The sequence below is a fragment of the Phyllobates terribilis genome, unplaced genomic scaffold, assembly GCF_046119375.1.
Source record: "Phyllobates terribilis strain yellow unplaced genomic scaffold, ASM4611937v1 Scaffold_3__8_contigs__length_932513732, whole genome shotgun sequence".
NCBI lineage: Eukaryota > Metazoa > Chordata > Amphibia > Anura > Dendrobatidae > Phyllobates > Phyllobates terribilis.
The window spans coordinates 339428665-339453760 of record NW_027362763.1 but is presented as its reverse complement, the minus strand read 5'-3'; positions in this window follow the sequence as shown (position 1 = coordinate 339453760).

The window sequence follows — 25096 nt, the reverse complement described above, 5'->3', positions numbered from 1 at the left end:
AGAAAGTCCGTGCAGTGCTGGAATGGGACCCTCTGGAAAATCTGAAAGCCTTATAACTTTTTGGGGTTTGCCAATTAATTTCATAAGTTTATCCAGAACTTCTTGATTGTCAAACTACTCACAGACTTCACCAAAAAGGGCCTGGATTTTTCCAATTGGTCTGACCTTGCCCATCAGGCATTTGTTTATCTAAATATTTTTTTTTAATATTAATTGTACTGTCCCCTGCTCCGTGTTAGCTATTGGGGCAGGGACAGCACCGAGCAGATATGGATGTTCTTCAGTCATGCCCACTGTTCAGTTGGCTGATGTCCCTTTCAGCCAGTGAATTAGTTGAATGCAAAGCTATTGGCTGTAATTAGATACAATAGCTGATCCTAGCATTTTACCAACTAATGGGCATTACTAGTGATGCTCAAAAAGATTCACAGGATCCTGGTCCAGCGGCGACATCAGTAGTCCATAGCCATCAGACCAGAGTCCTGTGAACTGCCTCCTACCTGTCGGGATCCTCCTCTGATTAGTAGGCCGTCATGATTTTATGTGTGTGTCGAACCACAAAGGTGAATTTGTGCTGGGCCTCAGGGCCGGCGTCAGCACCCGGCGTACCCGGGCAAGTGCCGGGGCCCTGGAAAATCAGAGGGGCCCAGCCACCCACTCACTGTCGGGGCCCGGGCCCACACACCCACCCGCCCACTCACTGTCGGGGCCGGGCCCACACACTGTCGGGGCCGGGCCCACACACCCACCCGCCCACTCACTGTCGGGGCCGGGCCCACACACCCACCCGCCCACTCACTGTCGGGGCCGGGCCCACACACCCACCCGCCCACTCACTGTCGGGGCCGGGCCCACACACCCACCCGCCCACTCACTGTCGGGGCCCTGGCCGCTTCCTCAGCACCTGTTCAGGGACGCAGGCGCTGCTTGATTGCCGGCACTTCCCCCAGACATGGCCGCGCGCTGTCCGGCTGTGTCTGCTAGTAATGACACGGCAGGGTCGACGGCACTGCACCTTTAATTGTGCTTGTGTGTCGCTCCTGCCGCGTCATTACTAGCAGACACAGCCGCACAGCGCGCGGCCATGTCTGGGGGAGTGCCGGCAATCAAACACCATCGGAGCGGAGGTCCTGCACAGATGGAGGGGGAGGGGCCCGGACCCGACCGCAAGTGGGCCCCTCTGATGTTCCAGGGCCATGAAGTCTGTGACACGCCGGGGGCCCTGCACTGCCCCATACCCGAGGAGCTGCTGGACAGGACACTGGACCGGGGACAGGTGAGTGAGGCTTCCCCAATCCCCATATTAAAAATATTAGTAATGGGTCTGTGTGAGTGCATGTATGTGAATGTCAGTGTATATGACTGTGTATATATATTTGTCTGTTTTATCTATGTGTATGTCTGTATGTGTACATATGTCTGCGTACCGTGTGTGCGCGCGCATATGTCTGCGTACCGTGTGTGACCACGCATATGTCTGCGTACCGTGTGTGCGCATGCATATGTCTGCGTACCGTGTGTGCGCACGCATATGTCTGCGTACCGTGTGTGCGCACGCATATGTCTGCGTACCGTGTGCGCGCGCGCATATGTCTGTGTACCGTGTGCGCGCGCGCATATGTCTGCGTACCGTGTGCGCGCGCGCATATGTCTGCGTACCGTGTGCGCGCGCGCATATGTCTGCGTACCCTGTGTGCGCACGCATATGTCTGCGTACCGTGTGTGCGCGCGCATATGTCTGCGTATGTGAAGGATGAGGGGGCAGGCTGGGCCATGTGTAATAAATAAATAAATATATATATATATATATATATATATATATATATTTATATATTTATTTCTCCGCCGTATCTGTGCATCATGAATCGTGTATGTGTTAAAAGGGCCCACTGAGACTCTTTCGCCCGGGGCCCAGAAAAACCTGGAGCCGGCCCTGCTGGGCCTTACAAATCAGAAGAGGCCCCAGGGATTTGGTCCACTAAAGACGTGGCCGCTGAGCCAGGGTTCTGAAAATCTTTTTGAACATCTCTAACCACTACCACTATAGGACGTATTTTCACTTAATGGAGATACTCCTTAATAAAATCTGTTTCTTCAATATTTCAAGTTAAAAAAATCTTGGAGTTGATTCATTCATCCGTGAAAATGACTACATTAACAGCTTATATGTGTCGCATGAGGACAACATTGTGGACTTTATCTATTTTGGCCGAAGTTCAAAGCATTTACCTTTTATTCTAATGTAAGTAAACGCCTGCTGATTACCATCTGTTGCAAGGTCCTGTCTCTGTTGCTGCACCATGAACTTGTTTGTCGAGAGTAGCTGGTCCTTAAAGGAACCCAGAATTATATACCATAGAAATAGATAAGGAAAAAAAGATACGGACAATTTAGTCTACAGAAATCAGCAACCACTAAAAATTGGAATTTACAAGACAATGCAAATATATATTCTATGAGAGCATACTAATAACATTGTTATCATTTTATCTCTCACAGGCTGAATACAATGACCTTCAAAGTGCACAATATCGATTTTCTCCTTTACATTTCTCTGATGTAAATATTGACAGCTATGCATGTTAGGATTCTTCCTGTAGGACTTCGGCTCGCTTACAAAATAATATGTATTTAAAACACCTGGATAGAATATGCTGAATAATCAGACAGAGTACTGAATATGAAGAGCACTACAATACGCAATTAGTGTAAACTATTTATACAGTGGCATGTAATAGTTTGGGCACTCCTGGTCAAAATTACTGTTATTGTGAACAGTTAAGCAAGTTGAAGATGAAATGATCTCTAAAAGACCTGAAGTTAAAGATGACACATTTCCTTTGTATTTTAGGCAAAATATATATATATACAGTACAGACCAAAAGTTTGGACACACCTTCTCATTTAAAGATTTTGCTGTATTTTCATGACTTTGAAAATTGTACATTTACACTGAAGGCATCAAAACTATGAATTAACATTACCCCTCCCCTCCCCAGTGCACTTACTGGGAAGGACCGCCTAAACACAAACACGTGGACAGGTGAATGTGGCCAGGGACGGTACGGAGCCAGTCAACAGCTTTTTTTGCTGAGTTGTATTTCACCACAGCCATATTCTTTAGCTTGGTGAAAGGACTTGAGAAACCATATCTACCCAACTGTCATTTCTCCCAGGAGGTCCTCTAAAGCTGCTTTCAATTGAAATGTGGCCTTTTAGGCTCGTGGAGGCGGAAGCTGTCCACAATCTAATGGCGGCGGCGACCGGGTGTCCATACTCGGTCCCCAGCCACCACTATTTCTCCCGGTATCGTCTCCACCTTCCACAAGCACGGGTCTGACATTACCCGTGCCCTCCCCAGTGCACTTACTGGGAAGGACCGCCTAACCACAATCACGTTGACAGGTGAATGTGGCCAGGGACGGTACAGAGCCAGTCCACAGCTTTTTTTGCTGAGTTGTATTTAGCTCGGTGAAAGGACAGGCATAGAGGAGACTTAATAGCTGTCTACAAATATGTCAAGGGCTGTCACATTGTAGAAGGATCATCTTTATTCTCATTTGCACAAGGAAAGACTAGAAGCAATGGGATGAAACTAAATGGGAGGAGACACAGATTAGATATTAGAAAAAACTTTTTGACAGTTAGGGTGATTAATGAGTGGAACAGGCTGCCACGAGAGGTGGTGAGTTCCCCTTCAATGGACATCTTCAAACAGAGGCTGGACAGACATCTGTCTGAGATGATTTAGTGAATCCTGCTTTGAGCAGGGGGTTGGACCAGATGACCCAGGAGGTCCCTTCCAACTCTACCATTCTATGATTCTATGATTCTATGATAGAGGGAAACTGTATCTACTCTGGGTGTAATTTCTCCCAGGAAGTCCTCTAATGCAGCTTGTTGCAGCCCGTCCAACATCAACTCGCACTTGTCAGTGGTTCTTTGACACACACACATCTTTCTTTGCGCATTTAATTTCATGACTACAGAGTTGGGCAATGGCCTGATCTGCAATGAGGTTTGAGAAATAACATGCATAAGCATGTCCGATGCACATTAAAAAAGCAGCCATAGTGTCCGGGAACCTTCCCCCACACTTTTCTTAGCCAGGGCTGCTTCTCGGCAGAGATGGACAGACCCACCAGAAAACCGGAGACTCCTCCGGTGGGCCCTGGCTTCTCCTTCAGGAGAGCACATAGTGCCGAGGTGAGGCCATGATGATGAGAGAGACCACCATCTGCTTAGTTTTCTGTTACTTGGAATGCAAGCGCAAGTATGCAGTCAGCCACCCACCTGCCCACTCACAGGCCGCAATACTAAACTGCCAGATATCTGGGCAGCTGCTTGCACTTGAAATGTGGCCTTTTAGGCTCGTGGAGGCGGAAGCTGTCCACAATCTTATGGCGGCGACCGGGTGTCCATACTCGGTCCCCAGCCGCCACTATTTCTCCCGGTATCGTCTCCGCCTTCCACAAGCACGGGTCCCACAATATTACCCGTGCCCTCCCCAGTGCACTTACTGGGAAGGACCGCCTACCCACAAACACATGGACAGGAGAATGTGGCCAGGGACGGTATGGAGCCAGTCCACAGCTTTTTTTGCTGAGAGTTGTATTTAGCTCGGTGAAAGGACTGGCATAGAGAGAAACCGTATCTACTCTGGGTGTAATTTCTCCCAGGAAGTCCTCTAATGCAGCTTGTTGCAGAAGCAATGGCAGCCCATCCAACATCAACTCGCAATTGTCGGTGGTGCTTTGACACACACACATCTTTCTTTGAGCATTTAATTTCATGAATACAGAGTTGGACAATGGCCTGATCTGCAATGCAGTTTGAGAAATTACATGCATAAGCACGTCCGATCCGCATTAAAAAAGCAGCCATAGAGTGTCCGGGAACCTTACCCCACACTTTTCTTAGCCAGGACTGCTTCTCGGCAGGGTTGGGCGGTCCCACCAGAGAATCCTCTGGTGTGCCTTGGCTTCTACCTCAGGAGAGTTCATGATAGCGCTAACTTTGCAGCTGCTATGAGGCTCTTGAGTGGCGGAGAAAGGTGAGCCCTCAGAATCAAATCCTCTGGTGGGCAGAATGTTTTTCAATCTGAAACAGCTTCTCAGTGGAAGTTGTATTTCACTACAGCCATATTCTTTAGCTTGGTGAAAGGACTGGCATAGAGGGAAACCGTATCTACTCCGGCTGTCATTTCTCCGTCACCAGGTTCCGCCCATTGTCACACGCGACCATGCCTGGCTGTATGTTCAGCGGTGAGAGCCACAGATCAGGCTGCTGTGTTACAGCTTCCAACAACTCTGCAGCGCTGGGCGGTTTGTCACCTAAGCATTAAGCATGTTATCTTCAGCACAGCCTGTTGCTGCTTGGCCAAGGCAGTGCTGTCAGCTTGTGACTGATGTGGTCATTTCGGAGATGGAGGAGGAGGTGCAGGAGCTGAACAATGTGATTACATTGAGGTTAAATTGGTGACGCTGTTTTTTATACTAAAGAAAGATCCTATTGTTTTGGGTTTTTTCAACGTTATTTTTTAAGACAAATGCATTCAGCGGGAAATGTAATTTTAACATTTTACAACCTTATCTGGCAATGTGGTCTGTGACACATCATCAGACACATCCTGTTTTATTTATGATGAAGGGACTCTGAAAGTCATAAAGCCTATTTTTATAGGGCCATGAGACGGCCCTTACTATTTTTAAAAGGCCAGCAGTCGGCCCTCGCTATTGTTAGAGAGCCATCAGCTGGCTATGCTTTGTTGTTCCCATTATTAACAAGTGGGTCTCCTATACTGTTATTGTGTATCCTGCGACTGCAAGGGCTGCCAAAAATTTGGACGCAACCCAATACCCCTTTGAAGAGACATAGAGGAGGGTCTCAGTAAAAAAAATGTTCCCATTATAAAGGAGCAGGTCTCCTATAGTGGTAATGCCCATGCTGTGACTGCAAGGGCTGCCAAAATTTGTGAAAAACCTAACTAAGAATTTAAAGACATATAGGGCAGGGCCGCAGTAACGACAAATAGAGAGGAAAGAGTCTGCATAGGGTATGCAATGAGTCCAACGGCTGACCAATTTTAGGAAAAACCCCACTAAGAATTTAAAGACATATAGAGTAGGGCCACAGTAACGACAAATTCCCATTAGAAAGGAGAGAGTCTGCTATACAGTTATAGGGTATGCAGTGAGTCCAACGGCTGACCAATTTTAGGAAAAACTCCACTAAGAATTTAAAGACACATAGAGCAGGGCCACAGTAACAAGTACGACATGTTCTCATTAGAAAGGAGAGGGTCTGCTATACAGTTATAGGGTATGCAGTGAGTCCAATGGCTGACCAATTTTAGGAAAAACTCCACTAAGAATTTAAAGACACATAGAGGAGGGCCACAGTAATGACAAATTCCCATTAGAAAGGAGAGAGTCTGCCATACAGTTATAGGGCATGTGATGCGTCCCCTGGGCCGTGGGGTACCCGGAGCCGGGCCGGTAGATGCTGGGGGTTGTAGTCACAGTGGCTGTGACCCGGTCCGTGACCCAGGGCAGTCAAACCAAAGGGGTAGTATTTGTGTATAAGTGTTAATGTCCGACTACGCCACCTGTGGAATGCGGTCAATAGGAACCGCCGCTGCGGAACAGTCCTCTGAAGCTGGTGGTATAGCAGCTAAGGTAGTGTAACTCCCCACAGGAAGAGTGTAGCTTCAGGGCAGTGTGCGTGGATGTTGGTGGTTATAGTGCAGGGAGTCAGTAATGAACACAGAGTCCGCATGATGCAGTCTCAGGTCTTTTACTCACAATTGTAGCAGTTCCAGATACAAGCGCCAGTGCAAGGCCCACGGCATCCTGTGTTCACGCAGTGAGGGGTTCAGCCGACCCTCAGGTAACTCCGGAGCATTTAACAGGACCCCCTTCTGTGTGTCCTCTCTCTGGCCTGCTCCCTGCTCCTCATACCCAGTGGCACTTCTATCCGGTATCCTTGGGCCTTGGCGGGCGACGTATGTTCCGTCCCCTGGGTCCTATGTGGCTACCTTCTTAGTGTACTGGTGTGGACTTGTGGCCTGCGGTACTTGAAGTGCTGCAGCCTCCGGTTTCCTAGTTGGGCCTTGTAGCTCCGTGCTAGTTGAGGGACCGGTTCCCTTTATCTGGCCTGACCCCCCTACTTTCTAGTAGCGGCGGGCGTACGGGTGGCTTACTGCACGGCCCGTACCCCTAGGGTCCCTTCGGTTCCTGGAGCCTTCCTGCTCCCACTCCTCTCTTCTCCTTCCAGGCTCAGGCCTCCTGGCTAGGCCCGCCTCTGGAGCAGAGCTCATGCAGAGCCTCTGCTCCTGTCACTTCTCCTCAGACTGAACTCCCTGTTCTAAGATGGCTCCGGTACTGATACTCCTACTCCAGTGCTCCCAGGATCTACGTCCTCCACCCATCCACTACATAGTTCCCCCTCTCTAAGTGGTTCCTCGCCACTCTAGCCAGGGATCAGGGACTGTGCTCTCCCATAGAGCAATCTCGCCCTGTCCCCCGGAAATGTTTTGTAGTGGATGTAGTGTTAGGGTCCTGAGCCATACTCCTTCCTTACCTGAGAGTGAGGTACCACATCTCTGGTTGAGATGCAATAACTCTGTGGCGACCGAACCCTCAGGGGCGGCACACACACCCCTGGTAAAACACAGCACGTCCGCGGGCTGGAACAGAGCAGAAGACAAATATATTTCAAAGACATGCAAAATTTTTTGAACGCGTTCACATATAAGATAATCAACGCAGTTTATCTTCCCTTTATGGGAGGCAATTTTCTTTTAAACATTACTGTCAGCATAATAAAACTTTTCTTTCAATAAAACTCTTTTCAATTGCATAAACACATTTTCTCATACAAAACATTCTATCAGGTCACAGCATGATCTGCAACCAGGTGTCCATTTCACTGAAACAAGGTGCAATTCTTGAGGGACCCGTCTAAAACCCTCCACGGAGGCCCTGGGGTGGCTGCAGGGCATTGATGATCCAGTGTTGGACCACGTCTTCAGCCACCTCCACAAGTTTTTGTTCTGTGGTCTCTGAGTACAAAGATATAAAACCAATAGTGGGCACCTGAAGAGGTGCAACTATTTACAAGGAAGTGGCTGCTCCCAGTCCTCAGCCGGTAAGTCTCTGGACCCTTTCCGGGTAGCTAAACAAACTGGTAAAAACACAAACGGTGAACCTGCAGTGTCTATGCTGCTGTACGGGTACTGGTTACTACTGGCAGTCCTTAGTAGTATTGCTCCCTCCGGGGAGGCTCTAGTTCATCCTAAGCTGACCCAGCCGGGTCTTCAGCTTCATACTGGTAGAAGTCGCTCTCTTCTTCCACCTTGTGGACATTTAAGGCGTACCAGCCTCTGACTCCTTTGTGACGGGTGTAGGTCACGGTGTCTCCAGGGTAGAGGTCCCTATCAGGATGACCTGCTTTTAGGTGGGACTCCACGTCCCTTCTGTTGACGAACAGATCAATGTCCGTCTGCGGGTCCCGGAGAGGGCCACTGCTGATGACGCCCGGGGTCAGAGGGCGCCGATTTGCGCCTGGGCGCGGGCTGGTGGTAGTAGTGCCCGGGGCTGGAGGACTTGATCTTGGGCCTGGGCGCGGGCTGATGATGGTAGCGCCCGGGGTTAGAGGACTTGGCTGCGGGGCTTGCTGCGGGGTTAGGAACAGGCCGGTGCTGGTAGCGCCCGGGATCGGCGGCTCCACCACGGGGCCCAGGAGCAGGTCGACGCTGGCAGCGCCTGGGACAGGGAGACTCCTCCTACCTGCTCCCACGGCCGGTCCTGCATCACGCGTCGCCTCCTGGCGCTGGTCAGGATCCGCGACGGCTGGGGCACTGCCGGTGCTGGGCAGCGTCTTCTGCTGCCAGTCCGCCATCCTCTGCTCCATCTCCCGCTTCCATCCAGTGATGGCATCGCGCTGGGCCTTCTCCATCCTCCGGCCCAGGTCTTCCATCCCGGAGCGGAGGAACTCTGAGTCCTCCTGGGGCAGCTTTGCCAGGAGCTCCTCCAGGGTGTAGGGTGCTGCAGGCTGCAGCAGGTCGCTGGCTGGGGCTCTAGTGCTGCCGTCCTCCCTCTTCCCCTCTGGGTGCTGTCTGTCTAGACTGATCCAGACCACACCCTGTCTGCCAGTTTTCCTCTCTCCCCTCCCCTGCTGGGGGCGGTCCCAGGGCAATCTGCTGCGGTCCCATGGCCGCCTGCTGTCGGTCACTCTAAGGGTCAGCCCCCCCACCTTGATGGACACACTTGCATACATGACCATTGCTGTTTGGGGCGGGTTCTGCATTTGGCGCCGTTCTGGGACCTAGCCCACAATGGGAGGTAGTTTCTTGTTGCCTTTTAGCACACACATAATGGCGTCCGTTCTTCTGGGGTGGGCGCCAGATTCAGTACAGTGAAACAGTCTCTAGGCGTGCAATACCCAGTGATAATGGGTTGGTTGCATATCCTGCCGACTCCGCCAAAGTTGACGCGTCCCCTGGGCCATGGGGTACCCGGAGCTGGGCCGGTAGATGCTGGGGGTTGTAGTCACAGTGGCTGTGAACCGGTCTGTGACCCAGGGCGGTCAAACCAAAGGGGTAGTATTTGTGTATAAGTGTTAATGTCCGACTACGCCACCTGTGGAATGCGGTCAATAGGAACCGCCGCTGCGGAACAGTCCTCTGAAGCGGGTGGTATAGCAGCTAAGGTAGTGTAACTCCCCACAGGAAGAGTGTAGCTTCAGGGCAGCGTGCGTGGATGTTGGTGGTTATAGTGCAGGGAGTCATTAATGAACACAGAGTCTGTATGATGCAGTCTCAGGTCTTTTACTCACAATTGTAGCAGTTCCAGATACAGGCGCCAGTGCAAGGCCCACGGCGTCCTGTGTTCACGAAGTGAGGGGTTCAGCCGACCCTCAGGTAACTCTGGAGCATTTAACAGGACTCCCTTCTGTGTGTCCTCTCTCTGGCCTGCTCCCTGCACCTCACACCCAGTGGCACTTCTATCCGATATCCTCGGGCCTTGGCGGGCGACGTATGTTCCGTCCCCTGGGTCCTATGTGGCTACCTTCTTAGTGTACTGGTGTGGACTTGTGGCCTGCGGTACTTGAAGTGCTGCAGCCTCCGGTATCCTAGTCGGGCCTTGTAGCTCCATGCTAGTTGAGGGACCGGTTCCCTTTATCTGGCCTGACCCCCCTACTTTCTAGTAGCGGCGGGCGTACGGGTGGCTTACTGCACGGCCCGTACCCCTAGGGTCCCTTCGGTTCCTGGAGCCTTCCTGCTCCCACTCCTCTCTTCTCCTTCCAGGCTCAGGCCTCCAGGCTAGGCCCACCTCTGGAGCAGAGCTCTTGCAGAGCCTCTGCTCCTGTCACTTCTAAGATGGCTCCCGCACTTATACTCCTACTCCAGTGCTCCCAGGATCTACGTCCTCCACCCATCCACTACATAGTTCCCCCTCTCTAAGTGGTTCCTCCCCACTCCAGCCAGGGATCAGGGACTGTGCTCTCCCATAGGAGCAATCTCGCCCTGTCCCCCGGAAATGTGGTGTAGTGGATGTAGTGTTAGGGTCCTGAACCATACTCCTTCCTTACCTGAGAGTGAGGTACCACATCTCCGGTTGAGATGCAATAACTCTGCGGTGACCGAACCCTCAGGGGCGCCACACATGCAGTGAGTCCAACGGCTGACCAATTTTAGGAGAAACCCCACTAAGAATTTAAAGACACATAGAGCAGGGCTACAGTAACATCAAATTCCCATTAGAAAGGAGAGAGTCTGCTATACAGTTATAGGGTATGCAGTGAGTCCAACGGTTGACCAATTTTAGGAAAAACGCCACTAAGAATTTAAATACACATAGAGCAGAGCCACAGTAATGACAAATTCCCATTAGAAAGGAGAGAGTCTGCTATACAGTTATAGGGTATGCAGTGAGTCCAATGGCTGACCAATTTTAGGAAAAACCAAACTAAAAATTTGAAGACACATAGAGCAGGGCCACAGTAACAAGTACGACATGTTCCCATTAGAATGGAGAGGGTCTGCTATACAGTTAAAGGGCAGGCAGTGAGTCCAACGGCTGACCAATTTCAGGAGAGGGTACAAAGGAGGGCGACTAAGGTAATAAAGGGAATGGAGGGACTAGAATACCCAGAGAGGTTGTCAAAATTAGGCCTATTTACGTTGGAAAAGAGAAGGCTTAGGGGAGACTTCATAAACATGTATAAATACATCAGGGGGCAGTACAGAGATCTCTCCCATGACCTGTTTATACCAAGGATGGTGACAAAGACGAGGGGGCACACTATGCGTCTGGAGGAAAGGAGGTTCCTGCACCAGCATAGAAGGGGATTCTTTACGGTGAGAGCCGTGAGACTCTGGAACTGTCTGGGAGAGGAAGTGGTGATGTCCAACTCACTTAAAGAGTTCAAGAGAGGCCTGGACGCCTTTCTTGAGAACAATAAAATTACATCTTATGCTTAGTTAATTAATCCAGGGATTTAATCTGACTGCCAGATTGGTGTCGGGAAGTGAATTTTTCCTCAATGATGTAAATTGGCCTATACCGCATGGTTTTTTGTTGCCTTCCCCTGGATCAACGCTGCGGAATAGCTGCAGTGCACAAGAAATAGGCTGAACTGGATGGACGCTTGTCTTTTTTCGGCCTTATAAACTATGTAACTATGTAACTATGTAAGGAAAAACCCCACTAAGAATTTCAAGACACATAGAGCAGGGCCACAGTAACAAGTACGACATGTTCCCATTAGAAAGGAGAGGGTCTGCTATACAGTTATAGGGTATGCAGTGAGTCCAACGGCTGACCAGTTTTAGGAAAAACTCCACTAAGAATTTAAAGACACATAGAGCAGAGCCACAGTAATGACAAATTCCCATTAGAAAGGAGAGAGTCTGCTATACAGTTATAGGGTATGCAGTGAGTCCAATGGCTGACCAATTTTAGGAAAAACCAAACTAAAAATTTGAAGACACATAGAGCAGGGCCACAGTAACAAGTACGACATGTTCCCATTAGAATGGAGAGGGTCTGCTATACAGTTATAGGGCAGGCAGTGAGTCCAACGGCTGACCAATTTCAGGAGAGGGTACAAAGGAGGGCGACTAAGGTAATAAAGGGAATGGAGGGACTAGAATACCCAGAGAGGTTGTCAAAATTAGGCCTATTTACGTTGGAAAAGAGAAGGCTTAGGGGAGACTTCATAAACATGTATAAATACATCAGGGGGTAGTACAGAGATCTCTCCCATGACCTGTTTATACCAAGGATGGTGACAAAGACGAGGGGGCACACTATGCGTCTGGAGGAAAGGAGGTTCCTGCACCAGCATAGAAGGGGATTCTTTACGGTGAGAGCCGTGAGACTCTGGAACTGTCTGGGAGAGGAAGTGGTGATGTCCAACTCACTTAAAGAGTTCAAGAGAGGCCTGGACGCCTTTCTTGAGAACAATAAAATTACATCTTATGCTTAGTTAATTAATCCAGGGATTTAATCTGACTGCCAGATTGGTGTCGGGAAGTGAATTTTTCCTCAATGATGTAAATTGGCCTATACCGCATGGTTTTTTGTTGCCTTCCCCTGGATCAACGCTGCGGAATAGCTGCAGTGCACAAGAAATAGGCTGAACTGGATGGACACTTGTCTTTTTTCGGCCTTATAAACTATGTAACTATGTAACTATGTAAGGAAAAACCCCACTAAGAATTTCAAGACACATAGAGCAGGGCCACAGTAACAAGTACGACATGTTCCCATTAGAAAGGAGAGGGTCTGCTATACAGTTATAGGGTATGCAGTGAGTCCAACGGCTGACCAGTTTTAGGAAAAACTCCACTAAGAACTTAAAGACACATAGAGCAGGGCCACAGTAATGACAAATTCCCATTAGAAAGGAGAGCGTCTGCCATACAGTTATAGGGCATGCAGTGAGACCAACGGCTGACCAATTTTAGGAGAAACCCCACTAAGAATTTAAAGACACATAGAGCAGGGCCACATTAATGACAAATTCCCATTAGAAAGGAGAGAGTCTGCTATACAGTTATAGGGTATGCAGTGAGTCCAACGGCTGACCAATTATAGGAAAAAACCCACTAAAAATTTAAAGACACTTAGAGCAGGGCCACAGTAACAAGTACGACATGTTCCCATTAGAAAGGAGAGGGTCTGCTATACAGTTATAGGGTATGCAGTGAGTCTAACGGCTGACTAATTTTAGGAAAAACCCCACTAAGAATTTAAAGACACATAGAGCAGGGCCACAGTAACGACAAATTCCCATTAGAAAGGAGAGAGTCTGCTATACAGTTATAAGGTATGCAGTGAGTCCAACGGCTGACCAATTTTAGGAAAAACCCCACTAAGAATTTGAAGACACATAGAGCAGGGCCACAGTAATGACAAAATCCCATTAGAAAGGAGAGAGTCTGCTATACAGTTATAGGGTATGCAGTGAGTCCAACGGCTGACCAGTTTTAGGAAAAAACCCACTAAGAATTTAAAGACACATAGAGCAGGGCCACAGTAACGACAAATTCCAGTTAGAAAGGAGAGAGTCTGCTATACAGTTATAAGGTATGCAGTGAGTCCAACGGCTGACCAATTTTAGGAAAAACCCCTCTAAGAATTTGAAGACACATAGAGCAGGGCAACAGTAATGACAAAATCCTATTAGAAAGGAGAGAGTCTGCTGTACAGTTATAGGGTATGCAGTGAGTCCAACGGCTGACCAATTTTAGGAAAAAACCCACTGAGAATTTAAAGACACATAGAGCAGGGCCAAAGTAACGACAAATTCCCATTAGAAAAGAGAGAGTCTGCTATACAGTTATAGGGTATGCAGTGAGTCCAACAGCTGACCAATTTTAGGAAAAACCCCACTAAGAATTTAAAGACACATAGAGCAGGGCCACAGTAAAGACAAAATCCCATTAGAAAGGAGAGAGTCTGCTATACAGTTATAGGGTATGCAGTGAGTCCAACGGCTGACCAATTTTAGGAAAAACCTCACTAAAAATTTAAAGACACATAGAGCAGGGCCACAGTAACGACAAATTCTCATTAGAAAGGAGAGGGTCTCCCAAAGTGTTGGCCTATGCAGTGAATGCAAGGGCTGCCAAAAATTGGGGGGCACTCCAGTGCCCCTTGGAAGAGACTTGGAGGGCCTCATAAAGAATGTTCCCATTAGAAAGGAGCGGGTCTCCTATACTTGAAATGTCCATGCACTAAGTGAATGGGCTGACAAACATTTACCCCTGGGAGGTATACGTGAACATACTGTATAATTATTTTTTTTTTACGGGCATCATAAACACCCTTTAAAAAAATTATGTGGGTGTTGCATCACGGACCATGGTCACCCTGGTGATATGGCTGTGGAGTATGAGGAGAAGGAGGAGGACAAAAGCAAATAGCCAAAATCAAGAAGCGAATGCCCATGTGTGGGTGTTAAGAGGTGCATGGGAATACACCTCCCAAAAAAAGACACTGGATGAGTTTATGTTATGCTGCTATCATTAGGTGGTGTTGAGAAGTCTGGCCTAATCCAGCCCTTGTTCATTTTTATAAGAGTCAGCCTGTCAGCATTTTCAGTTGACAGGTGGATGCGCTTATCAGTTATAATTCCACCAGCGGCACTAAAAGCCTGCTCTGATAAAACGCTGGTGGCAGGGCAGCGCAGGACCTCCAAGGCGTAGAGAGACAGTTCATTTCACGTATCCAACTTGGATACCCAATAATTAAAAGGCACAGAGGAATCACGGAGGACGTTGGTACAGTCGGCAAGGTACTCTCTCAGCATCTTTCCAAACTTTGCACTCCTTGTGATAGTACCCCGCACTTCAGGGCCTGTCGATGGAAGCGTCTGAGAAAACTGTCCGAGAAGTTTGACAGTGTTCCCCTGCCTCTGCTGGATTGCATTTGAGTCTCTCTCCTGTACTCCTTGGTTGTCCAATGGACTGTGACCTCTGCTGCCAGCGTTTTCAGATGGGAATTTTTTTAATAGTTCTGCAACAAGGGCCTTCTGGTACAGCCCCATTTTTGTAGACCTGTCCGCCTCAGGAATAAGAGATATAAAGTTCTCCTTGTAGCGTGGGTCTAGAAGTGTCACCAACCAGTAATGACTGTCACCCAAAATTTTGAGAACGAGAGGGTCACGGGAAAGGCAGCGTGACATAAACTCAGCCATGCGTGTCAGACTGCTAACAGGCAAGACTTCCGTGTCCTCACCAAGAGAATGACTGACCATGCTCTCCTCCTCCTCCTCCTCCTCTCTGTCCTCTAGCCATCCACGCTGAACAGATGGTATGACAGTTGTGCAGTTAGTACCGGCTATAGCGCATGAAACTAGCTCCTGTTCTTCCTCCTCCTCCTCCTCTTCCTCATTGTGACCCAATCCATGTTGGGATGAGATGAGGCTGGGTTGTGTGTAATCACCCTGTATGGTTCCTTGCTCCATCTCATCGTGCTCGGCCTGCAATGCATCCTCTTTGATTGTGAGCAGAGAGCATTTCAGAAGACAGAGAAGAGGGATGGTGACGCTAATTATGGCATCATCGCTGCTCACCATCTTGGTGGAGTCCTCAAAGTTTTGGAGGATGGTACATATGTCTGACATCCACGTCCACTCCTGAGGTCTTATGTGTGGATTCTGAACTGAATACCAACGGCCTTGTTGATGCTGGTACTCAACAACTGCCCTCTTCTGCTCACAAATTCTTCCCAACATCTGCAGTGTAGAGTTCCAATGCGTGGAGACATCACACACCAGTCTGTGAGCCAGAAGCTGCAAACGCTGCTGAAATACGGCAAGGGCGGCGGAGGCTGGAGGTGACTTTCTAAAATGGGCACAAAGGCGGCGTACTTTAACAAGCAGATCCGGCAGCTCCGGGTAGGATTTGAGAAACCGCTGAACCACGAGGTTAAGCACATGAGCCAGGCATGGTACGTGTGTGAGCTCGCCTCGCCTCAGAGCTGCCACCAGGTTCCGGCCATTGTCACACACGACCATGCCTGGCTGTAGGTTCAGCGGTGTGAGCCACAGATCTGCCTGCTCTTTCAGAGCTGTCCACAACTCTTCAGCATTGTGTGGTTTGTCACCTAAACATTTTAGTTTCAGCACAGCCTGTTGCCACTTGGCCGAGGCAGTGCTGCAGTGCTTCCAGCTTGTGACTGATGTGGTCATTTCGGAGATGGAGGCTGAAGAGGAGGAGGAGGCTGAGGAGGATGAGGTGCAGGAGCTGTAGACTGTGGGGGCAACCCTGATTGACCTACGGCCCGCAATCCTCGGCGTCGGGAGGACATGTTCGGTCCCAAGGTGCGACTGGGTCCCGGCTTCCAGTATGTTAACCCAGTGTGCCGTCAGCGAGATGTACCGTCCCTACCCACAAACACTTGTCCACGTGTCCGTGGTTAGGTGGACTTTCCAGGTAACTGCATTGTTGAGGGCACGGCTAATGTTTTGGGACACATGCTTGTGTAATGCGGGCCAAAACACCGGGAGAAATAGTGGTGGCTGGGGACCGAGTACCGAGGGATGGCCGCCACCATCAGGTTGCGGAATGCTTCCGTCTTCACGAGCCTGAAAGGCAACATTTTGAGCGCAAGCAGTCGTAAAATGTGGGAATTTAGTACTGTGGCCTGTGGGGCATTGGCTACGTATTTGCGCATGCGTTCCAAGGACTGGGGTATGGACAACTGAACGCTGCGCTGGGACAAGGACATGGACGTGCTTCCTGATGCTGCTACTTGAGAGTGTGCAACGACAGGTGCAGGGCAGGAGGCATCTTCGCATGCACCATGGACAGGGGATTGGCTTGCATGCACAACAGCGGAAGAAGCAATGGTGCCACCCACAGACACTGTTCCTGGACCCTGGGGTTTGGCCCACAAAGTCGGGTGCTTTGCTGCCATGTGCCTGATCATGCTGGTGGTGGTCAGCCTGGTTGTTTTGCCACCACTGCTGATGCTGGCCTGGCAGGTGGTGCAAATGGCCTTTTTGAAGTTATGGGCAGAGTCTTTAAAAAACAACCAGACTCGGGAAGACCTAGCAGTTGTACTTGCAACTTCCTTCGTGTTGGTGTTACGGGGAGCGGTTGCCTGCCTTCTGTCTGCGGCCACCACACTGCTTTTTCCTGCCTGTTGGGGTGCTCCCCCTGTGTGCTGCTGTCCTCGCTCTGCATGTCCTCCTGCCAGGTTGGGTCAGTTACTATATCATCTACCACCTCATCTTCCACTTCCGCACTCTGGTCCTCCTCCTGACCTTCTGGCAATTGTGTCTCATCATCGTCCACCTCTTGGGACACTTTCCCATCATCGCCTTCATGTGACCGTGGCTGCTCAAATATTTGGGCATTGCTACATGCGATCTCCTATTGCCCTGCTTCAAGTGGACAGGGCGAGAGGCCCGAATCTATAAATGGGAAAGTAAACAGCTCTTCGGAGTGTCCAAGTGTGGGATCAGTTGTCTCTGGGCACTCGGCATGGTGGGAGGAAGGAGGTTTCGGGTGAGGAACATGTGGTCCAGACTCACAGCTCCTGAGACTTGACTGTGTGGAAGACAAGGTGGTGGTGGTGGTGGTGGATAAGTGACTGGAAGCATTATCTGCTATCCAACCAATAACCTTTTGACACTGCTCTGTGTTCAATAGTGGTGTTCTGCGGTCCCCTATTAATTGGGACAGGAAGGTCGAGCGAGAAGATGTGGGTGTTTGTTGTGGCACAATTTCAGCTTGCCCACGGCCTCGGCCTCTGCATGCACCATCATCACCATCACGTCCAGTTCCCCGTCCCTTGCCACGTGCCTTGCCCATTTTAAATGGAGGATAATATCTTCCACGCTCACAACAAATGACTGAATTTGGAGCGAACTTATATGTGATCCGTGTGACGGACAAACCACAGTTTTAAATACCTGACATGTAGGTAACTATTTTGAACAGCAATCTAGTGTCAATTGCTTCACTGACACACTGAAAAAAAATTTAATGGAGGCCAAAAATGGCAGTATTTTCTGAAAACATATATGTGATCAGTGTGACGGAGAAAACACAGTTTTAAATGCCTGGCCTGTATGTAATTATTTTGAACAGCAATCCAGTGTCAATTGCTTCACTGACACACTGAAACAAATTTTTAATTAAGATCCAAAATGGCAGTATTTTCTGAAAACGTATATGTGATCCATGTGACAGCAAAAACACAGTTTTAAATACATGGCCTGTAGGTAACTATTTTGAACAGCAATCTGGTGTCAATTGCTTCACTGACACACTGCAACAAATTTTTAATGGAGGCCAGAAATGGCAGTATTTTCTGAAAACATATATGTGATCCGTGTGACGGAGAAAACACAATTTTAAATACCTTGTCTGTAGGTAACTATTTTGAACAGCAATCTGGTGTCAATTGCTTCACTGACACACTGCAACAAATTTTTAATGAAGATCTGAGATGGCAGTATTTTCTGAAAACGTATATGTGATCCGTGTGACGGAGAAAACACAGTTTTAAATGCCTGGCCTGTAGGTAACTATTTTGAACAGCAATCTGGTGTCAATTGCTTCACTGACACACTGAAACAAATTTTTAATGGAGGCCAGAAATGGCAGTATTTTCTGAAAACTTGTATGTGATCCGTGTGATGTAGAAAACACAGTTTTAAATACCTGGCCTGTAGGTAACTATTTTGAACAGCAAATCGGTGTCAATTGCTTCACTGACACACTGAAACAAATTTTTAATGGAGGCCAGAAATGGCAGTATTTTCTGAAAACGTGTATGTGACCCGTGTGATGGAGAAAACACAGTTTTAAATACCTGGCCTGAAGGTAACTATTTTGAACAGCAATCTGGTGTCAATTGCTTCTCTGACACACTGAAACAAAATTTTAATGGAGGCCAGAAATGGCAGTATTTTCTGAAAACGTGTATCTGATCCATGTGATGGAGAAAACACAGTTTTAAATACCTGGCCTGTAGGTAACGATTTTGAACAGCAAACCGGTGTCAAAAACTTTGCTGACACACTGAAAAAAAAATTTAATGGAGGCCAGAAATGGCAGTATTTTCTGAAAACGTATATGTGATCCGTGTGACGGAGAAAACACAGTTTTCTGGATTTTTAGCGCTGTAATATGGAAAGGACCTGGCTGTATTCTGCAGTGGCAACAAACAAATGGCGCAGAAAAACGGTGTTCTCTGGATTGCTTTTTAAGCAAATAATGAGGATTAAGATCCCCAAAAAAATTATTCCTGGCCCCTGAGGCCTGGGCCTTGTCTAGAAATATCTATCAGCAGCAGAAGGCAGAACTGGAATGGAGCCTCTTGTGCTATGAGCACTGCAGTCTGCTATATACCCTGCCTGCCTATATGCACTGCCTGCCTGCCTATATACACTGCCTGTCTGATATCTCTGCAGATGGATTAGTCCCAGAACGACTGTTTGTTGAGATGGATATGTGTCGCTAATATAGTCTGTACACATACACTAACTAGAAACAAGCGAATCTCTCCCTAGCTCAGCAGCACCTTACCCTACACTGTCTGATTCCGGAGTGACTGTGACAAGCATGGTGGCGCCAGGTCTGATATAGACCTGATGACGTTGTGCGGCCAGCCAATCACTGTAATGCCACAACCAACATGGCTACGGCATTACAGTGAGTGGCAGGCAATCCCTGCATGTTCATTGGCTCTCTAAAGAGCGCCAAACATGCAGGGAGGAGACCTGAGCTCCCGCCGAGCAACCCCGGATATACTCGGCAAGCGCCGAGCATGTCGAGCAGTGAGATGCGCACAGAGCAGTAGCGAACATGCTCACTCATCACTAATGACCATGACACAACTGTTTAATGGTGAACAAGTAGGATCCAATTCCCTTTAATGAAATGTAAGAAAACTTGGCACTCAGAGTAGATGAAATTAAATAAAAGATTTAATATGCAATCCAACAATAAAGGATCACAAACGTTTTGGTCTACATTAGACCTTCCTCAGTGTGTCTGTTGTCCAATTGACAAAATATCAGATTGTATCTATTTTAAACTAATAGGTCCACAGGACTTGTTTCCAAAATGCATCAGGCTTGTTTAGATTTTCTTTTGCATACTTCTGAAGCTGAAATTTATGGTGAGGATGCAGGAGAGATTTTCTTCTGATGACTCTTCCATGAAGGCCATATTTGTGCAGGTGTCTCTGAACACTAGAACAATGTACCGCAACTCCGGAGTCTGTTAAACCTTTCTGAAGGTCTTTTGCAGTCAAGTGGGGATTCTGATTTGCCTCTGTAGCGATCCTACGAGCAGCTCTCACTAAGCCCATTTTCTTTTTTGTAATTTTTAAAATGTAAAAGATGAAAATATATATATATGTTTTGCCTAAATTACAAAGGAAATGTGTCATCATTAACTTTAGGCCTTTTAGAGATCATTTCACCTTCATCTTGCTTAACTCTTCACAATAACAGTAATTTTGACCAGAGGTGCCAAAACTATTCACCGGTTTCAGACCCGGTAACAGAAGGTATGTATGAGTTATACATACCCCAGGTCAGTGGGCTCGGCCTCGTTCCATACATTAGTATGGAGCGAGGCCACGCCTTCTAGTCAGACACACCCACTGGCCACCTGCCTCACTAGACATGGAGTGGCCTTGCTCAATAAAAGTGTATAGAGCGAGGCGGTGCCGACTGGCCGGGAGTATGTACAACTTATACATACCCTCCGGTCCCGAGTCTGATAACGGGTGCGCAGTCCGTGTGCTGGGGAGGATTCATAAGTCTGTAGTCAAATAAAGTGACTGCAGACTTTTGACCGGACACCACTTTAAGTTCTATCCTTCCTGCAGCAACTCACTTCTAGTCATCGAGGGGTGTAGGCGGCGTTTGGAGTTGCAACAATCACCACTTACTACACAGTGAGCACTCTGCAATCACACGCTCTGCAGCTTCAGACATAAACAGACATAAGTTGAGGAGCAGGCTTTCAATCAAAGTGTCCGGTTGCTGGCCATTTTAAGACAGTTCATTTTTTATTTTTCAACCATTCCTGTGTACTTTTGGATATGTGCTTTGGGTCATTGTCTTTCTGGAGGACCCATGATCTTCAATTAAAAGCAAGTTTTCTTACACTGGGTATGTCATTTCTCTCTAAAATCTCTTGATAATTCTCTGATTTCAAGATTCCTGTGATATGGTCAAGACCTCCAGTACCAGATGCAGCAAAGCAACCCCACTGCATTATGGATCCTCCACCATGATTAACTGTTGGTAAGGTGTTCTTTTACTTATAAGCTTCAATGCACCATCTGTAAACAAACTGTTACTTTGCATTGTCAAAAAGCTCTATTTTTGTTTCATCTGTCCACAGAACATTTTCCCAGAAGGACTGTGGTTTGTCAAGGTACTCTTTGGCAAAGATCAGTCACTCCTTTTTATGTATTTTCGTCAGCAATGGCTTCTTCCTTGGCTTTCGCCCATAAAGCTCTGCTTGGTTTAGTGTGCGGCATATGGTACTTGTTGAATCCATGACCCCAGACTGTTCTAGGTTGGCCTTCAGGTCTTTGGATGTTTGACGTGGTGTTTTTTCCACCATTCGTAGCAACCTTCGAAGACATCTCTTGTCAATTTTCCTCTTTCCCCCACATCCAGGGAGGTTCTTGACAGTTCCATGCTTGGCAAACTTCTTAATAGCATTGTGCACTGTTGAAACTGGGATACCAAAGTCTTTAGAGATGGCCTTATACCCTTTGGAAGTCATGTGTTTGCTTATAATAGCAGTTCTGATGTTCTCAGAGAGCTCCTTTGTCTTCACCACTGTAACAAAGGAAGAGGACCTACCATGTGGTTTTCTAAAACACTGAAGTCATCATTCATTGGCTAATTCATGTCACATGGGCACCGACAATTAATCACAGGTGAATCTCTTTTGTGATTTACCACAGGTGAGTAAAATGTGTTTCCATACTAAATTAATGAAAAGTTTGCCAATACCAGTGACACAGCAAGCTTTAGGTTTTTCTATTTTTCCCTCCCATTGTTTCTTGTTTTAAATTATTGTTTATCATTTGCTCTTTTCTATTTAACACGAGTGCTCTATAAAAAAACTGTTTCATTTGATTAATTTTTTCCAGGAGATATTCCACATTAAGTACTTAAACTTCATGGGTGCCAATAACGATGAGCAAGACTGCATATACCCTGGTATGGTCATTGCTAGCTCCACAATAACAAAATGGAACCACTAGATGTCACCACAAATTGTTTATAGAGGCCAATTGGACACCCATTACAGGTAACGCATGGCTTCAGGTGTTCAGTTTACAGAGCAAAAGTAACAGACCTATTAAATTTTATATATTTAATCCAGAAAGGTAGGCAGTATTTATAAAAAATATACAAATATGATACAAAATTATGATGATACAATTACATAAAACAAAAGGGATAACAAAAGAACAAAAGAAAATTACTAAACCTGATGTCATGGAAAAGGCTCAGAGCTTAGCAGAGGGAGGTACTCATTAGGAAAACGAACAGAACCAACAGCAAGCTGTACCTTCCAGTACTGACAAATGACCAAATCTAAATTCTGCTTTTTATTAGATCAAGGTTATGCGCACATACCTCCCCTTGGGGAGCTCATGTGGGGGCTGGTTGTGGGATGTGCTAGGTCCTTTAGACTTTGATCAGATAAAGATGCTTTGATCAGATAAAGCTTAAGCTTGGGAAGTGTATTTCCCCTCCCCTGCAAAATGAATCTCAATCTTAGTGTCTGGCTCTCAGAGTAGACCCTTCTATAATTACCAGGTCATTGCAGTAGGTCCCTACTTCAATGGAGTTTAAGCTGTAATGCTGAACAAATGCATTGTTAGGATGGATTCATATATTGCAGAATTTGTGCAAGAAAATTCTGTGACTGTTCTACTCATCTAAATGGAATTTTCACAAAAGAATGTACTTTCTGCCAAAACAAGCCCGATCAAATGCATGGAAAGGATTTTTTAGTTACAGAAGTCATTGCAATAAAATCTGCTATATGTGAATTCACCCCTACCAAAGTATATATTACTTCAAATGAAATTTCAGAATAAGCTGGCAGCGGCAATTCAGAATAACATTATAACTGGTCCTTGTGGCTTGAATCCTGTATTTTTCACCAGATTTCCCTTTGGAGACTTTAGAAATATGAGGAAAGTTTCTACCAAGAGTGGACATGTTGAAAGATGCCAACAGGAACAAACTAGTTGAGCCAGAACAGATAAAGGAAAGATGAAAAGAGTACACGGAGCACCTCTACAAGAACGATTCTGTGATACAAGATGAAACAGACTGGAAATGAGAGAGAGTCGAACAATCTGAAAAATGTTGTGATAAATCTTCTGTCAAACAACAAAACACCTGGATGTGACAGTATTCCAATACAGCTAATTAAGTCTTCTGAAGCAGCTGTTGATGTCATCACACGCCTGTGTCAACAGATATAGACAACTGTAAAATGACCAAAGGACTGGAGAAGATCAGTGTTTATTCCTATTCTGAAGAATGGTAAATGCTAGTGACTGTGGAAACTATAGGGTGATTGTGCTCATACCTCATAACAGCAAAATATTACTGAAGATCCTACAAAGATGGTTACAGCCTTTGACAAAGAGCTTCCAGAGGAACAAGGAGGATTCAGAAAGGGCAGAGCAACAAGATATGTGATAGCTACAATTAGGTGGATAATGGAAAAGGCCAAAGAATACAAGATCTATTTTTGATTCATCGACTACAGCAAAGTCCTTGATTGTGCTGATCGCCTGAAACTTCGGAATACCATGAAAGGTATGGCTGTGCCGAATCATCTGATAAGCCTCATTAGAAACCTTTACAATGACCAAGTAGCAATAGTCCGAAGAGAACAATGCAGCGACACGGCATGGTTCAAAGTAGAGCTTGACGTCAGATGAGGCTGCATCTTTAAAGGCACTTAGAGCTGCTTCAAATAGGATTTCTTTTCAGTATTACATATTCATTGATTACACCGCGGTAAGTACAGTATTACGTTAATATTTTGGGTGAAGACATTAATATAATACTGTACTTACCATGGTGTAACCAATGGATATGAAATATTAACTATACATGCTATTTGAAGCATTTCCAAGTGCCTCTAAGTGTGCAGTTCCTTCACTCTGTCCACTATTGGTCTATAGGAGTTGAGTGGTTAGCTCCAGAGGAACTAGCACCCTTCTCAACCTTACTCTATTTCACTGGGTGTGCCACCTACCTGTTTGATTTAGGCTGCATCCTGTCACCATTTATCTTCAATTTATATGCAGAAGCTATTTTCAGGAAGGTTGGACTTGCCGAAAAGAGGAAGGAATCAACATTGCAGGACGAATCATCAATAATTTTAAATATACAGACGATACAACATTAATAGCAACAGGCGTAGATAGAATGAAGGACTTATTACGGAGTGTCAAAATGGAAAGCTCAAGCATGGGACTGCTTCTCAACACAAGAAAACAAAGATATTGCCTACTGCCAGATACCACTAGGAATACTTGAGATGGACGGCAATGAACTGGAAGTTGTAAAGGACTTCAACCTACTGGGATTGATGATCACTCAAAACGCAGCAATGACACAGGAAGTCAATAGGAAAATAGCTATGGGCAAATCAACAGTGAAATCACTGGACAAGGTCTTCAAACCAAGGAACATTTCACTGACCACGAAGACACAGCTCGTATATAGTTTGGTCTTTTCTGTGGTAACAAATTGATGCGAAACCTGGAAGATAAAGAAACAAAACAGAAGAAAACTTGATGTCTTCGAAATGTGGTGCTGGAGAAGGATGTTACCAAAACCATGGATTGCAAGAAGAACAAACAAATCAATTTTGGAACAAATCAAGCCAGACATGTCACTTGAAGCAAGGATCACCAAGCTACGACTTGCTTACTTTGGACACATCATATGAAGAGAGCAATCACTGGAGAAGGACATTAAGATCAGAATAATAGAAGGAACAAGGTGAAGAGTAAGATCAGCAACCTGATGGCTTGATACTATCAAGATAATGGCAGAGAAG